The sequence below is a fragment of the Zootoca vivipara genome, chromosome 9 (assembly GCF_965207765.1).
Source record: "Zootoca vivipara chromosome 9, rZooViv2.hap1.1, whole genome shotgun sequence".
Lineage (NCBI taxonomy): Eukaryota > Metazoa > Chordata > Lepidosauria > Squamata > Lacertidae > Zootoca > Zootoca vivipara.
The window spans coordinates 37,189,931-37,204,489 of NC_142592.1; the positions used below are offsets into that span (position 1 = coordinate 37,189,931).

General features: G+C 45.1%; 1 protein-coding gene across 2 annotated transcripts in view; it reads left to right on the forward strand.

Moving 5' to 3' along the window:
- The first annotated feature begins 9,103 nt into the window (after nucleotides 1–9,103).
- ELK3 (ETS transcription factor ELK3) overlaps nucleotides 9,104–14,559 on the forward strand; it is a 42,603-nt gene continuing 37,147 nt past the window's right edge. The window contains exons 1-2 of one of the 2 annotated variants that reach the window (XM_088651892.1): nucleotides 9,116–9,568; nucleotides 14,140–14,219. The gene's annotated coding sequence lies outside the window, so the exon portion shown is untranslated. Of the gene's footprint in view, nucleotides 9,569–14,139; nucleotides 14,220–14,559 lie in introns of both variants that reach the window. The other variant, XM_035127167.3, reaches the window with a different exon arrangement.

A 14,559-nucleotide genomic window follows, 5' to 3' on the forward strand; every position in this document is an offset into this window, starting at 1 on the left:
TTGTATTCTTCTGTTTTATCATGTATTATGTTTTAAATTTTTATACAACCCACTCTGGGATTACCTTTAGTGATGAGAGGAGCAAGTAATAAATACTTTCAACAAACATAAATAAATAAATAAATAAATAGGTAATACAATATGGGTGGCATCTGACTAAGAGTACATCCACTGAAATAAACCAGCTTAGTTGAGTCATGACTAATTTAATTCCATTGATTTTAATGGGTCTTTTCTGAGTACAGTCATACCTCGGTTTAAGTATGCCTCGGTTTGAGTATTTTCAGTTTAAGTACTCCGCGGGCCTGTCTGGAACAGTTTAATCCACTTTCCATAACTTTCAATGGAAAAGTTTGCTTCAGGTTAAGTACGCTTAAGTACAGACTTCTGGAACCAATTGTGTTTGTAAACTGAGGTACAGTACCACTGTAATTCATTTTTATTTGAAGGCTGACTTCCAAAAAGCTGGGAGACAAGATAGATTCTGGAAAACATGGAAATCCTACTGTTGATGTAATGGACCGTCCTGTTCCTTGTGCTTTTTGTTTATCATCTCTCATCCAACTTTCTTCTTTGTTCTCTAAGCTGAAAAGGATGCAACTTCTCATATGACTTCCTCAGATCTAGTTGTCCTCTTCATTTCGTTGCATAATGTGCTAGCTGGGAATTAATTTCTTTCTGGATATTAATTCTTTGAGTGCTCGCATTAAAGCAATAGGGCTTCCTCACAACATAATTCCCACCTCAGATAAATAGATGTGAGTGCAAGAGAATAAAAAAGGCAAAGCTAAATATCATTAGGGCTGTAACAGAAGAGTGCTAGGTCACTAGCAGTCCAAGCACATGGGGAGCTGGAAATATAAATACTGTATCAACAGAATTAGAAATAGTCAAGATGGAGTGTTGGGCAGATCTTATACAGTGAAACCTCGGTTTTCAAAGGTAATCCATTCCAGAAGTCTGTTTAACTTCCGAAACATTCCGAAACACTTGGAAGCCATTCAACTTTCGAGATGCATTAACTTCCGGGTTTTTGGCGTTTGGCTTCCAAAACGTTCGGCAGCAGAGACATTCAAAAAACGAGGTTTGACTGGAGCAGGGTTAGGCAATGTGGTGCCCTCTTGATGCATGAGAGAAATTTGCCCAAAGCAGGGCATTGTTGAGTGAGTCACCACAAGTCAGGGACTCCAATGCAACTCTTGATTTAGTCAGTACTATTCCTGTCACTGTTGTCTTTGTCCATGGAGTTTTCTTGGCAGGGATACTGGAGTGGCTTGCCAGTTCCTTCTCCATGTGGATCACGTTTAGTCAAAACTCTCCACTATGACCTGTCCATCTTGGGTGGCCCTGCATGGCATAGCTCATAGCTTCTCTGAGTTATTCAAGCCCCTTCGCCACGACAAGGCATTGATCCATGAAGGGGAAGAATTGATGCTTTTGAATTATGGTGCTGGAGGAGACTATTGAGAGTCCCATGGACTGCAAGACGATCAAACCTATCCATTCTGAAGGGAATCAGCCCTGAGTGCTCACTGGAAGGACAGATCGTGAAGCTGAGGCTCCAAGACTTTGGCCACCTCATGAGAAGAGAAGAATCCTTGGAAAAGACCCTGATGTTGGGAAAGATTGAGGGCACTAGGAGAAGGGGACGACAGAGGACGAGATGGTTGGACAGTGTTCTTGAAGCTACGAACATGAGTTTGACCAAACTGCGGGAGGCAGTGCAAGACAGGAGTGCCTGGCGTGCTATGGTCCATGGGGTCACGAAGAGTCGGACACGACTAAACGACTAAACAACAACATTCCTGTCACAGATCAATACTAAGAATGGGGTAACTTGAATGTAAGGCTGTATCTATGCTGATCTGGAAAACGCTATTTTTAAAAAAGTAGCATAGCTCTCAATGCAAGTTTATATTGACGACAGCTTGCTGCTCTACAGGACCATCTGGTGTCACATGTTTATAACACATTTTTAACGTTTTTAATGACCAGTGTAGATTAACATGAGGAAAAGAGAAAAATGGAGCTCCTCAGAAATCGCATATTGTAAACCAGGGGTAGGGAACCTCTGATTCAGAGGTAAATTGCAGTTCTCTGGGCCTCTCTATCTAGCCCTTTGTACTCTTCCGAGCTCCTCCTCCTCCTCAACTATACCCCCACTTCCTGCCCTAGGCCAAGTGTGTTACTAGCCCTGCTTTGCACCCTCCTAGGATGTTTCTACCTGGCTAAAAGGTGTCATTGAACTCTGATAATTAATGCCTGGATGGAGGATAACTAGCTTAATGTAAAATGAATATTTGCTGCTCTGCGCATATTTGTCCATCCCCACCCCCCAAAGGCTGTCCAGAAGGGAATACTTTATAGCCCTCAGTATGAAAAAGGTCCCGGCCCCTTCTTTCAATGATGATAAGAGTCTTTTAAATATATATATTCCATATAACCTTAATTTAAGATGCACTATTGGTTTGCCTTCTGGTCTGAAACTTCCTTTGATATAAATGAACGTGGGTGGTGCTGTGGTCTAAACCACAGAGCCTAGGGCTTGCCGATCGGAAGGTCGGCGGTTCGAATCCCTGCGACGGGGTGAGCTCCCATTGCTCGGTCCCTGCTCCTGCCCACCTAGCAGTTCAAAAGCACGTCAAAGTGCAAGTAGATAAATAGGTACCACTCCGGCGGGAAGGTAAACAGCGTTTCCATGCGCTGCTCTGGTTTCGTCAGAAGTGGCTTTGTCATGCTGGGCCTCGGCCAGTAAATCGAGATGAGCACTGCAACCCCAGAGTTGTCAGCGACTGGACCTAATGGTCAGGGGTCCCTTTACCTTTACCTTATTGGTTTGCTTTCTGGTCTGAAACTTCCTTTGATATAAATGAACGTTCCCCAATGAAGGTTATCTAAGTAGTGTGTTGCTACTGGCAGGTATTTAGGGTCGATCACATAAGGCAGATGTAGATCCCAGTATGAGCTGAGAAGTGGTGTACAAACCCTTATTTTGTTCTTGTATTTAACAACTCAGGCTTCTGTCTGCCACATGGACTGTGCACTCTAATTTTATGTGTGTTTAAGCTGTCTGCAGAGTGTTCTAAGCAAAAATCTGCTCTTATTCCCTTATGGGGTACACAAGAGCCTTATTGGGTTCTCCATCGGTCGGAGAATATATAACAGAGGCCAACCAGAGAAGTTTGAGAAGCAAAGCCTTTATTTGCTGTTGCAACAGGGTCCTTCCCCTCACGCAGGAGAACAAGGAAGGAACCCAGAACAAAAGAGAACCTCCACTTTTATCAGTTTCCCCATCACCAAGAAACGCCCCCAATACATCATTCCTACATCACAGCTATGTAATCAATACCTCACAAAAAAGGAGGGTTCAAGGTAGAAATCTGAGCACTTTTGACACCTCTCCTAGTCCTCCTATCACCCCTCCCAGGTGTGAATTCCTAACCACAAAGAGAAATTAACATTTTCATAAGAGTTGATCACTGTCTTTTGTTCAGAGGAGTCTTCCATTGTGAATGAGATACCATTGACAGGGAATTATGGCTCCCAAGTTGCTAGTCATGTGGAAATGTGTGCATATGCTGATCCTTAGGGCAGGGTTGCATCCAAGCGGGAGGGGTGCGGGTCTCTGGAGTGGAGCAGAGGTGAAGGTGGTGGTGTTGTGAGGGATTCTGGGTAACTGCAGCTGTCAGATTCGGTCACCCCTCTCTGTTCATTAGTAATGGTGTCCTGCAACCCCCCCCCCAATATGATTTTATAACAGTAGTCAGTGGAAGATTTGGGGGCCTCAAAAAAATTGATGACCCCCTCATCTCTTGCCTTCCATTGTACATCATAATTGCGGCACGGCACCCCCCACAGCACCCCTGAGGCTTCACACACAGTGCGACCAAACCAGTCGCACTCTGGTAGAGTGATTGTGGAAATGGCTATTGAAAATACATCCGGATAAAAGCTGTAGGGTTCGGGGGGGGGGGAGGTGTAACAGACTAAAAGTTCAGCCTGCAACCGACAAATCTATAGTGGAGTTAATTAATAACACTCTGGTGTCAGATAGGTAGAAAGCCAGCCTTCTCCTCAACCCCTTTTCCTGTTCATTCAATTGAAACAATTAAGAGAAAAGGCCTACCCACCCTTTTCTCATTTATCTTGGGCTTGCATTCTTGATAAGATCCTGGGATTCTAGTCATTTTGATTAAATTTCTTTCTTTTTTAAAATCCAGTTTTGACAGTGAGTGTTTCATACGGAAAATGAATGCTATGTGGTTGCATACACATTTAGCTTTTATCTAGTTATGCATTCAGAAATGGACAGAGGCAAAATAATAAACTAACATTTTGATAGGAACATTACATTCTTAACATTTCTGCAAGGAAAAGGATATCCCTGCAGGAAGCAGAAAGGTGGAGTACTGCCTATGTAGCATTTCTTGTTCAGCATTGTACAATCCTTTGCAGGGACACAGGAAGAGGATACGGAAGTTTCTACAGGAAGAAGGAGAAAAGTTCAAACATAAACAGTGGCCAAAAATTACCAGCAGTTTGTTAGATTTCCTTTTGCTTAAGTCTTTCAGTGTAAGTCCATATTTTAAAAAAAGTCATATACAAAGGTGTGCTGCTAAACATGCTAAAGCAAATAAGATTAGAACGAGCACAGTGTTTTAACATTAAAGCAATCATTTAGGGAGCATATTCATTTTGTAAATATATATATAAGTTTAAAACAGCATGCTGGCTATAAGGCAGGCATTACTATGACTATTTGTGGTCTCTAAATCTCCCACCTAAATTAATATGGAAGTAAAGGGACCCCTGACCATTAGGTCCAGTTGCGGACGACTCTGGGGATGCGGGGCTCACCTCGCTTTATTGGCCAAGGGAGCCGACGTACAGCTTCTGGGTCATGTGGCCAGCATGACTAAGCCACTTCTGGCGAACCAGAGCAGCGCACGGAAATGCCGTTTACCTTCCCGCTGGAGCGGTACCTATTTATCTACTTGCACTTTGACGTGCTTTTGAACTACTAGGTTGGCAGGAGCAGGGCGCGAGCACTGGGAGCTCACCCCGTCATGGGGATTTGAACTGCCAACCTTCTGATTGGCAACCCCTAGGCTCTGTGGTTTAACTCACAGCACCACCCGCATAGTAGGACTTCTAAAAAGAGTTAATGTCCTTTCCTAATTAGATTTGAATCTTCATATTTGCTATGAAAAATATAGCAACTTTTTTTGGGGGGGGTGGTAAAATTTAGCTTTGACTAGTCAGAAAGGGATGATAAATATCCCTTCAAAAACTGAGAATTTGGATAATTCAGTTTGAAAAGTAGTTCCTGAAACTACAGAGTAGACCTGCACATCTGACCCATCAAGCCAAACTCAGGTGGAATCTACACACCTGAATCTACACAGACAAAAGTTTTGAAAAAATACATTGAATTTGGCATAGCTCACATAATGCACTTTGCAACACATTTAAAACGTTTCATTTGCAACTGTGTAGATGAGTCCTCAGTCAACTAGTCATGTGTGGCAGCCAGCCAGAACCCCCTTTTGATTTCTCCCTGGTCCAGACTGCAAAAACAGAATTGGGGTAGCCATAAAGATTTGACATGTCAGAATCCAGTTAGACACAGGTAGCACAGGTGGTGAACTTCAGAGCCTGAATCTGGGAGGATGTCTTCCTCATGTCAATAAAAAAGGGGTTCACACCACTATAGGGCAGATTAAAAAAAAAGATTTCTAAATGAATGGTCAAACCATTGATGGCTTTTCTTGCAGCTTATGCTACATCTTCACAAATAGGTGACTGGATTTCCTGGTGGTTTGTGTTTTTTAAGAAACTGTCGGTTTAAAGCACTCTCTCTCTGTCTCTCCAAGAATGTTGGGAAATGAAATTTGTTAAAGGTTGTGAGAATTGTAGCTTTGTAAACAAAGCTCCCAGGATCCTTGTTGTCGTTGGGGGAAATGGGCTTTAAAAGTATGGCATATCTGTAGCAAAAAATGCAGCTGCTCAGGATGTCAATTTGGTCAGAGCAGCAGTCCAAGGAAAGGGGGTGTTTAACCTCACTCTCTATTTTCCTGATCAAAATCACACACATATCCAGGGTGCTCTTTGTCTAAAAGGGGAATATACAATGCTCCCTTGTAGTCTTCTCTTTGCAGGAAAATCAGAAACCTGAATTGAAGAAGGGAATTCTGAAAAGGAAAATAGTGGGGAGATGTTTTAAACACCCATACCCTCACTCTCCTCTCCCCAACCTTACTGCTTCTCTGATCTCTTTGACAGCAGCAGTTAAGTAAGAGAACAGGAATTATGAGGGTGATGAACTCCATCTTCATCATGCTAAATTTGAGACAACAGGAAAATACAGAGGACAACTGAAATATGGAATGAGCTGAATGGCAGAGATTTGGATTTAGAAGAAGGGGCCCTCTAATGCTATGATTATATGAATGCCTGCATGCAGGGAGCATAAAAACAACCACCACTGAATTTTCTGCTCAAATTTAATTGTGCTTGCTCTGATCAGCACAACTAACACAATGCTCTTACCTCCAGGGGTTTGTGTTTCCTTTTGGAAATGAGTCTGTGGTGTCTTTATGATATGTGGTTTATTTACACATATATACTATTTTGAGCCTACAATTCACAGCATTAACACCCTAAAAGGGTCTTGTTTCTCCCATAAATGCAGCCTTGGATTCAAAGAGAAATCAACCATTGCTCTGTGTCTCTGGCTTTCCAGCTTGCTGCTTTGCTTCTTGGTTCCATCACTGCAAAACTCAACTCTAAATTCAAGCCTTGTCCTTCTAACTACCGGTATCTCTGAGTTGTGGGATGGGCTCCACCCATTTATTGTCTCACACAGAGCCCTCTTTCATTTGTTCTCTTAATGGCCCATCATCCAGGCGATCACCTCATCAGGAAGCTAGCCTGGCTTGATTAACGGGATGCCTGCCACCCCCACCCCCACCTGTTTTCTGACCCCCACCCCACCCCGTGCCAGAGCATGAAGCTCCGCCACTGCTTGTGCCTCCCTATAGCACATGCATTCTCAATAACTACGGAGTTCCTCAGCTCCTGATGGCATTCCCTGTACAGGAATTTTCACCTAATCACTTTGCACCAGCAGTAGCTGACATAATGTCCTCCAGACATTACCGGATTACGTTGCCAATACAGTCATACCTTGCAAGTCAAATGGTATCCGTTCCGGGAGTTTGGCTTCCAAAACCAAATCGGGAGCCAAAATGTTCGGGAACTAAGCTGTTCGAAAACCAAGGTAGTTAGAAATGATGGGAGTTGTAGTCCATCAGTGTATGGAGGGCACCACATTGGCTTCTATTGCTTTAGGAGAAACCACTTTGCACCTACCTCCATCCACTACTTGCTAAAACTTACAATAAACCCTAAAAAGTTACTGAGACAGGACTTACCTTTGCAGAAGGCATGCTGACTCTTAAAACAAAAACAAAAACCATGTATATCATGGATAGCCAAAGTGGTACCCTCCAAGTGTTGAAAATTCCCATCATCCCTGACCATAGGTTTTGCTGGCCAGGGCTGATGAGGTTTGTAGTCCACAATACCTGGCCAGCTCCACTCTGTTCTACGTGCGTGTTAATATTGTGTTTAATAATGCTTTTCACCAATATTTGTAGAGCAGGTGTTAAATTTAGCAGCCCCTTATGTCCTGGATACTTCCTGATCCCTTTTTAAAAACTGTTACTGTATTGGCTGCTTCTCAGTCCTCTGGTATAGGAACAAGTTAGATGTCTTTGCTAGAAGACCAGCAACTTCACAGGTGAGCTCTTCAAGAACTCTTGCCATGGTAATCAGTTCATTTTCAATTTGTCAGTAAGGCTTAGACCTTTATCGTTGGTCAACCCAATTTGCATCACTTCCTCAGACTTCCTTTCTGAAAAAGTCAGTTTAGGCATTGATATCTGCCCTGTATCTTTTCCAGTGAATTCATCCAGCTTTTATTCAATCCCCTTACCCTGCTTTAGCACACCTTTTACTTCTGTGTCATTCAACAGCTGATTTGCCTTCCTAGCCAGATTGCTGCTGTCTTTAAATAATTTAAATATTTGTTATTATTGATCCTCAAATTCTCCCCTTGCACCAGCCCATTACACTCTGCTACCATTTTTTGGCTAGATTATATATATTTTTTGTTCCTTTATCTCTTAATTTGGGGGAGGCTTCCATTTTTTGAAGGAAGCCTTCTGGCCTCTAATTACTTCCTTGGCTTTGCTCTATAACTATGCTGGTATTCTCTTAGAATTTGATGGTACCTTTCCTAATCTGCAGTGCACATTCTGGCTGAGTTTTGTTTCCATTATTTTGGTTTTGGTTTTGAATAAGCAACAAGCATTCTGGATATATTTGACACTCTTGTCTTGCCCTTTTCACTTACATTTTATTTACAGACCACCTTCTTTCTGAGGCATTTGGATTGTAAATGCTGAATCTGATACTACATCACTGCTTCTAAGTGGTTAATTTTTGCTGTTCCTTAAATTACTGTGTGTCATAGCACTGAATTAAGACTACAGTCCTATGCATTGGTAGTAGCCCCTTAAATTTTATCAGAGCTGTGGATTTCAGCGGCCTGTGTACTGGATTGCAGAGCTTCTGTGCCGGGTCACTAGGCTCAGAAACCGTTTGATTTTGCATTTCAAGGGACGGAAGGTTGTCTTTGAAGTCCCCCATTGTGTCTTAATTTAGCAGTTTATAGCACCTCTGTCAGTATGAAGCCTGGTGAAAAGTTCTAAGGGACACAGCTGAAGTCCAGACACCCTAATCAACAACACAGAAAATGCAGAATATTTGTTGCTGCTTACACTGTATTAGTAAAGATATTAACACATGCATGCTTATGAATAGAACTCTCTTATTGTATAATTCTGTTAACACAGCATTTAACATGCAGATGTGTGCATGTGGGGTCTCTCTGCTCGGGTCTGCAAGAACAGTTAAATGACTCCAGCTTGCTGTTATCCCAGCATTTTGGGGGGAAAGCTGGATTATTATTTTTCAGCTAAGCCACCTCATGTTTTTAGTAGCTGTGGCTGATGAGCCAAGTTTGTTGGTCTTGTTTGAAGCTCCTCCCCGGGGGTGCAGAACAGGAAGAGGTGGAGGTCAGAGGGAGCTGCTGGAGTTCCTTGGTTCGTGTCTGCGTCTGAGTGAAGTTGCCATTACCCTTTTACTATGTGTGTGTCTTATATTACAGCAATGCTGCACATCAGTGGCCAAAGAGAGGGGAGAAGGGAGGAAAAGCCTGTTTACACAGACTGCAAACCGCCTGGGGAATAATGCAGGAAAGGAAGTGAGCCGGCTCTCTGTCTGACTGCTCCAACTTCCTGCTCTCTCTCTCTCACTCTCGCACACACACCAACCGGGGGTGGGGGGTGGGGGGTGGAAGAGAGAAAGAAACAAGGGGGGATCAGGATCTCATTACAAGAGCAACAGAGCGTTTTCGAGGACTGTCAGTATGGAAAACTGGGGGATTTTACGCAGCTCCCTTTAAACCTGCGAGGAGAGATCGGAGAAGCCCACCAAACTCCGGGTATGTAAGCTTTTTTAAAGTTGGGCAGAGTTTGGAGTGGGGAGGCAGAAAAGGGCGAGGGGCAGACAGGTGGGAACTGCATGGGATGGCGCTCAGGCGGTTTCTCTTTCTCCCCCCACCCCATCTTCCCTGATAAAAGGCGAAAAGTATCGCGCCACGGGTGGGGGGTGGGGGAGATCCCTGCCCCGCCACTAGGCATCCGGTCGGGGCTGCCGGGGGAGGCGGGAGAAGAGTCCCGGGTGCCGGGAGCGAGTGGCCGCTCCAGAAGCCCCAGTTGTAGCTCTTTGCTGTGGGGCAGAAGTGCCATCTGTCAGGGGGGTTGGAAAATGTCTGAGAGGGAGCAAAGTGGGTTGTGGAGGGGAGGGGGGGAGAGAATGGCGAGACGTCGCCCTTTCGGACTGTGCGAGAGAGAGGGAGGGCAATGGGAACTCCCGGGATGTGGGGGGCAGAAAGGAGTCCCTGGCTTCTGCAGGAGGGCAGCCCAGGAGGCGCGTGTTGTGTCAACTACTTGTTGTGCATATGGCAATGTGTAGGAGTCTCCACCTGCCGTTGACAAAAAAAAACGCTGGGGGGCGGGGGGGGGCTAAAGATGGGGCTCCCTTTTCGAGCGGGGAAGAGGGGTGTGAGGAGGGGCGTCCAACTTGGCTGGAGAAATGGGAGTCTGGGGGTGCTACTGCGCCTCTCGAAGCGCGCGCCTGCCCGTGTTGGTGGCGGTGGGGAGGGGTCGCCTTAGGTTTGGGGAGACGGCGTGGGGGCCAGTGCCTTTGTGAAGCGAGTGAGCTGGAAGGGGCGCGCGCCGCCTGACAGGCTCGAGGAGACGAGAGTTAATCTCACCCCGAAGGCGCTGCGTCGCCATGAACCGCTTTAGGGGTGTGCGAGGGAGAGGGAAAGACACGAGTTTGTATGTGCGCCTTTTATGTGTTTCCACAACCTGGGAGCGAGGTGGTGGTGGCGGCGGCGGCGTCCCTGCTCTTGCTGCCACATGGGCCGTTTTATTAAGACAATGAATTTGAGTGTGTGCGCGCAGAAGGAAGGAGCGGGGCGAGATGGGGGCCGGGGGGGGGGGAACCGCACTCCAGACTGTAGCCCAGAGGAATTAGAGCAGTTTGCTTAAGGGCAGCGCAAATTGCTGGGGGCTGCAAGGAGAGGAGGAAACGGCCAAGGGGCTTTGGAGGAGGAGGGGGGAGGAGTGTTGGGAGAGTTTCTGGCTTGTCTGGAAACAGCAAGACTAATTGCCATGCGCTTCCGGTTTGAAACTGGCAGCAGACAACATCTTGAAAATGAGTCACTGCAGCTCACAAAGAAACTCTGTGGTTTTCTCCTTCGCAGGTTTATGTATTTGCTCTTTTACAGTTTCCTTTGTAGTTTTGAGAGAGAGCGAGAGCTGGAGAGTTTCCTTCACTCTCACCCTCTGCCTCCACCAAACCCCCTCCCCATTCCATTTTTATATTTTACACCATCAGTTTAAAAAGGGGTGGGGGTGGGGGGAGACTGGAGAGTTGTTTTTGGATCTGGCTGTGCTGAAGGTTAGAGGGACTCTGATGCTGCAGGAGGAAAAAGTTCCCTGAATTTTCCACTGGCTGCAGGAAGAGAGCCCATTTAGTCATGGCTAAGTAATGTCTGCACACACCAACTAATCTCATTAGGAGTTTCCGTTCCCTAACACAGGAGGGTTTTGTGAAGCCCTCTCAGCTTTTCTGCCCACTACTGTTGCAAGCAAGACAAGTTACATCTTTATTTAGTCAGGGTGGGGGGGTGGGACCTACTTAATTTAATGCAGCATCTTTTTATCATGTGATCTTGAAAGGCTTTTTAAACGACAAAGGACACAATGGTTTCATTTTAATGTTCCTAAAATAAGGGCTTTACCCTTTATTTTGCCTTTTTATACTTTATTGGTTTTAGGGCTTTGTTGTGGAATATTTGAAAATGGAGTCTACTGTATCTTATTAGTTCCCGCCTCCTTCCTTCTATCTCTTTAAGTAAATAGAGGGTGATAAAATGTTTATCTAAAAGCAAATATATGCTAACTGCATTTGGCCAAATTATCTTGCAACCAATGTGTGCAATTATGTGATTATTTTAAAATATTATATGACATTTGCATCTGAACTTGTTTTTGTATTGAAATAACTTTCGTACCCCGAATGCAAATGATTGGAGGCTGTCCTGTCTAGGGCTGAATGCGTCTGTCACATTCCTGTGTACCACTATCAAATTTCTAACTGATGAGGTTACCAGGCATCTGGGAATTTCCCTAGCCATAATTGCATTAATACCCAAAAACATTTTATCCAGGATTGGGACCCTTTGGATACCAATGGAGAATATCAGGACCATTGTGTGTTTGAAAAAAAGTGTAATAGGTATTGGTTTATTGCACTTTTATTTTGGTTTTCCCATGTTCCTGCAAAACCTGATATGGGATGGCTTAGAAATTCAACAAAAGAAAAAAATAATTGGTGCCCACAGCGGGAACATTATTGGATTGAATTTTGCTTGTAGAATTTCAGGTGGCTGTAGAGGCTAGGAGTGCTTTCTATCAATACCGGCAGTTGTTGGCATCCGTCTGCCTTGGGAGACAATGGAGGGATGCACCTTTGGGGGGTTAAGTCAATTACATTTTCTGTGTTCACTTCACTATTTACCTTTGAGTAGTGGCCTGGGAATTACCATCCAGGCTTTTGTAACTTCAAGGACTGACTGTTGTAGTATTGCTGAACATGGATGCCTTCAAATAATGTTTAGAACAGGCATAGGCAACCTTGGCTCTCCAGATGTTTTGGAACTACAACTCCCATGATCCCTGACCACTGGCCCTGTTAGCTAGGGATCATGGGAGTTGTAGTTCCAAAACATCTGGAGAGCCAAGGTTGCCTATGCCTGGTTTAGAAGGTCTAGGTCAGGCACCCCCAAACTTCGGCCCTCCAGATGTTTTGGACTACAATTCCTATCTTCCCCAACCACTGGTCCTGTTGGCTAGGGATCATGGGAGTTGTAGGCCAAAACATTTGGAGGGCCGCAGTTTGGGGATGCCTGGTCTAGGTACTGGACAATGTGATAGCTCATCTCCTTCCAGGAACAGGTAGGCATGGCCATATTCAACAGGCATTTCGGCACTTTGCTCAATCTTGGGCTGCTAGCACCTATGCAAAGTGCTGGATTTGACCTTTAAAATCCTACATACAGTGAATACTTTATCAGTGTCTGCTGTTTTCTGGAGAAGTTATGCTCAGACGCTTATGATCATAGACGTTTGATGAGCGGTGGGATGGAGGTACAGCCTTTTGAATAGTGGTGCATAAACTTCAGAATAGAGACAACCAACTTTGCATCCTCCAGATGTTGTTGATTGGACTCCAACTCTCATGAGCCATGGTTGACTTGTCCAGTGTTCAGTGACGATGGAAGATGTAGTCCCAACAACATTTGGAGGGTACCACTTTGGCTCTAGAACATTATTCCCAAAGAAGCACAACTCCAGATGGGTGGTTTTTGCAGGTGTATTCTGCAACATGTCATGATGCAATAATAGTGGTGGATTTATAGTGAACCATCCATATATCAGGGACCCAGGTGGCGCTGTGGTTAAACCACTGAGCCTAGGGATTGCTGATCAGAAGGTCGGCGGTTCGAATCCCTGTGACGGGGTGAGCTCCCGTTGCTTGGTCCCAGCTCCTGCCAACCTAGCAGTTCGAAAGCACGTCAAAATGCAAGTAGATAAATAGGAACCGCTACAGCGGGAAGGTAAACGGCGTTTCCATGTGCTGCTCTGGTTTGCCAGAAGCGGCTTTGTCATGCTGGCCACATGACCTGGAAGCTATACGCCGGCTCCATCGGCCAATAATGCGAGATGAGCGCGCAACCCCAGAGTCGGTCACGACTGGACCTAATGGTCAGGGGTCCCTTTACCTTTACCTATCCATATATCATCCCTCTTTTAGGGCCGGACAATATATCAATATATTGTCTTATATCGATATCAAGAGCAAATAATGATAACCATTTTAAAAAATTATATTGTGAATCGTGTGTGTCCTTGTGTGCGATAGTCAAAAAGCATGATACAGTGGTACTTCGGTTTAAGAACAGCCCTATTTACGAACTATTCGTGTCCCAGTTTGTGAACTTTACATAGCTCTAAGAACGGAAGCCGAATGGTAGAAGGGCACCGGCAGTGGGAGGCCTCATTAGGGAAACCATGCCTTGGTTTAAGAACAGTTTCGGTTTAAGAATGGACTTCTGGAATGGATTAAGTCGTAAACTGAGGTACCACTGTATTGTGAAAATTGGGAAGCCGACGCTTCTTCCTGCCCTGTGCAGCCGTTGCCATTGCTAACTCTGCCTCAGTTGCTCTTCTGTGCCTTCTGTAGCAGCAGCAACAGCAGCAGATTGACGCAAAATTCGCTCTTTGAGAAATCGTGTGTGCACTGCAGGGTAGCTCTCTGCCTTAGATCTCTGTCTCCCCTGCCTGCCTCCTCAGCGGCAGGTAAAAATCGTCCTTGGAGATATTGTGTGCATGCGCATGCATGCAGCCTAACTCCGCCTGAGCGCTCTTGTCTCCCGAGCAGGTGGAGCTGGACAGTCTGCAAGCAGGAAATTCCCTCCACCAGAGATGCCAGGCTCTTGCTGAAAGGCAGGCACCAGGCTGGTAAGTGACTTAGGTAGAAGCATGGCTTCTGGAATCTGGAGCCACTTTCCTCCTCCTGTTCTCACGTAAAAACATAAACTTGGGTAACAGGAAAAAGAAAAAAGAAAACACGCTGCTCAAACATAAGAACCACTTTCCTTTCCCCCTCTTTCCCCTCCTTTTCTGCTGTGCTTGTTTGATGCAGGTGGGTGGGTGGTTGTCTGTATACACCTAATCTGATTAGAACCCAGTCAAAATAAAATGTGGTATATCTACACCAGGCTTCCTCAAACTCGGCCCTCCAGATGTTTTTGGCCTACAACTCCCATGATCCCTAGCTAGCAGGACTTGTGGTCAGGGA